The sequence below is a fragment of the Oncorhynchus masou genome, chromosome 27 (genome assembly GCF_036934945.1).
Source record: "Oncorhynchus masou masou isolate Uvic2021 chromosome 27, UVic_Omas_1.1, whole genome shotgun sequence".
In the NCBI taxonomy this organism is placed as follows: Eukaryota; Metazoa; Chordata; class Actinopteri; order Salmoniformes; family Salmonidae; genus Oncorhynchus; species Oncorhynchus masou.
Window position 1 is genome coordinate 10,413,399 of NC_088238.1, and position 2,500 is coordinate 10,415,898.

General features: G+C 47.7%; 1 protein-coding gene across 1 annotated transcript in view; it reads left to right on the top strand.

The window, feature by feature from the left end:
- LOC135516577 (voltage-dependent L-type calcium channel subunit alpha-1C-like) overlaps window positions 1-2,500 on the top strand; it is a 291,870-nt gene that overhangs the window by 109,050 nt on the left and 180,320 nt on the right. The gene's annotated exons all lie outside the window — the stretch shown is intronic.

Below are 2,500 nucleotides of genomic sequence, written 5' to 3' on the forward strand. Positions count from 1 at the left end.
AGAGGGGAGAGGGAGTTGGAGGAGAGGGGAGAGGGAGTTGGAGGAGAGGGGAGAGGGAGTTGGAGGAGAGGGGAGAGGGAGTAGGAGGAGAGGGGAGAGGGGGTTGGAGGAGAGGGGAGAGGGAGTTGGAGGAGAGGGGAGAGGGAGTTGGAGGAGAGGGGAGAGGGAGTTGGAGGAGAGGAGAGAGGGGTAGAAGAGAGCAGAGAAGAGAAAAGAGAAGAGATGGATGGACTGAGGATATATAGAAGAGAAGAGAGATGGTGAATGGAGGAGGAGAGGACAGGAGTGGAGAAGAGAGAGGAAGAGATAGAGAAGTTAAGTGACAAGAAGAGATGGATAAAGGAGATGAGAGGATAGAGGGATAAAGGAGATGAGAGGATAGTGGGATAGAGAGAGGAGAGGATAGAGGGATAAAGGAGATGAGAGGATAGTGGGATAGAGAGAGGAGAGGATAGAGGGATAAAGGAGATGAGAGGATAGAGGGATAGAGAGAGGAGAGGATAGAGGGATAAAGGAGATGAGAGGATAGAGGGATAGACAGAGGAGAGGATAGAGGGATAAAGGAGATGAGAGGATAGAGGGATAGAGAGAGGAGAGGATAGAGGGATAAAGGAGATGAGAGGATAGAGGGATAGAGAGAGGAGAGGATAGAGGGATAAAGGAGATGAGAGGATAGAGGGATAAAGGAGATGAGAGGATAGAGGGATAGAGAGAGGAGAGGATAGAGGGATAAAGGAGATGAGAGGATAGAGGGATAAAGGAGATGAGAGGATAGAGGGATAGAGAGAGGAGAGGATAGAGGGATAAAGGAGATGAGAGGATAGAGGGATAGAGAGAGGAGAGGATAGAGGGATAAAGGAGATGAGAGGATAGAGGGATAAAGGAGATGAGAGGATAGAGGGATAGAGAGAGGAGAGGATAGAGGGATAAAGGAGATGAGAGGATAGAGGGATAGAGAGAGGAGAGGATAGAGGGATAAAGGAGATGAGAGGATAGAGGGATAGAGAGAGGAGAGGATAGAGGGATAGAGAGAGGAGAGGATATAGGGATAAAGGAGATGATGAGAGGATAGAGGGATAGAGAGAGGAGAGGATAGAGGGATAGAGAGAGGAGAGGAGAGGATAGAGGGATAAAGGAGATGAGAGGATAGAGGGATAGAGGAGAGGATAGAGGGATAGAGAGAGGAGGGATAGAGGGATAAAGGAGATGAGAGGATAGAGGGATAGAGAGAGAGTAGAGGATAGAGGGATAAAGGAGATGAGAGGATAGAGGGATAGAGAGAGAGAGGATAGAGGGATAAAGGAGATGAGAGGATAGAGGGATAGAGAGGAGAGGATAGAGGGATAAAGGAGATGAGAGGATAGAGGGATAAAGAGAGTAGAGGATAGAGGGATAAAGGAGATGAGAGGATAGAGGGATAGAGAGAGGAGGATAGGGATAAAGGAGATGAGAGGATAGAGGGATAGAGAGAGAGGATGAGGGATAAAGGAGATGAGAGGATAGAGAGAGGAGAGGATAGAGGGATAAAGGAGATGAGAGGATAGAGGGATAGAGAGAGGAGAGGATAGAGGGATAAAGGAGATGAGAGGATAGAGGGATAGAGAGAGGAGAGGATAGAGGGATAGAGAGATGTGAGGATAGAGGGATAGAGAGAGGAGAGGATAGAGGGATAAAGGAGATGAGAGGATAGAGGGATAGAGAGAGGAGAGGATAGAGGGGGATAAAGGAGATGAGAGGATAGAGGGATAGAGAGAGGAGAGGATAGAGGGATAAAGGAGATGAGAGGATAGAGGGATAGAGAGAGGAGAGGATAGAGGGATAGAGAGAGGAGAGGATAAGGGATAAAGGAGATGAGAGGATAGAGGGATAGAGAGAGGAGAGGATAGAGGGATAAAGGAGATGAGAGGATAGAGGGATAGAGAGAGGAGAGGATAGAGGGATAAAGGAGATGAGAGGATAGAGGGATAGAGAGAGGAGAGGATAAAGGGATAAAGGAGATGAGAGGATAGAGGGATAGAGAGAGGAGAGGATAGAGGGATAAAGGAGATGAGAGGATAGAGGGATAGAGAGAGGAGAGGATAGAGGGATAAAGGAGATGAGAGGATAGAGGGATAGAGAGGAGAGGATAGAGGGATAAAGGAGATGAGAGGATAGAGAGATAGAGAGAGGAGAGGATAGAGGGATAAAGGAGATGAGAGGATAGAGGGATAAAGGAGATGAGAGGATAGAGGGATAAAGGAGATGAGAGGATAGAGGGATAAAGGAGAGAGGATAGAGGGATAAAGGAGATGAGAGGATAGAGGGATAGAGAGAGGAGAGAGGATAGAGGGATAAAGGAGATGAGAGGATAGAGGGATAGAGAGAGGAGAGGATAGAGGGATAAAGGAGATGAGAGGATAGAGGGATAGAGAGAGGAGAGGATAGAGGGATAAAGGAGATGAGAGGATAGAGGGATAGAGAGAGGAGAGGATAGAGGGATAAAGGAGATGAGAGGATAGAG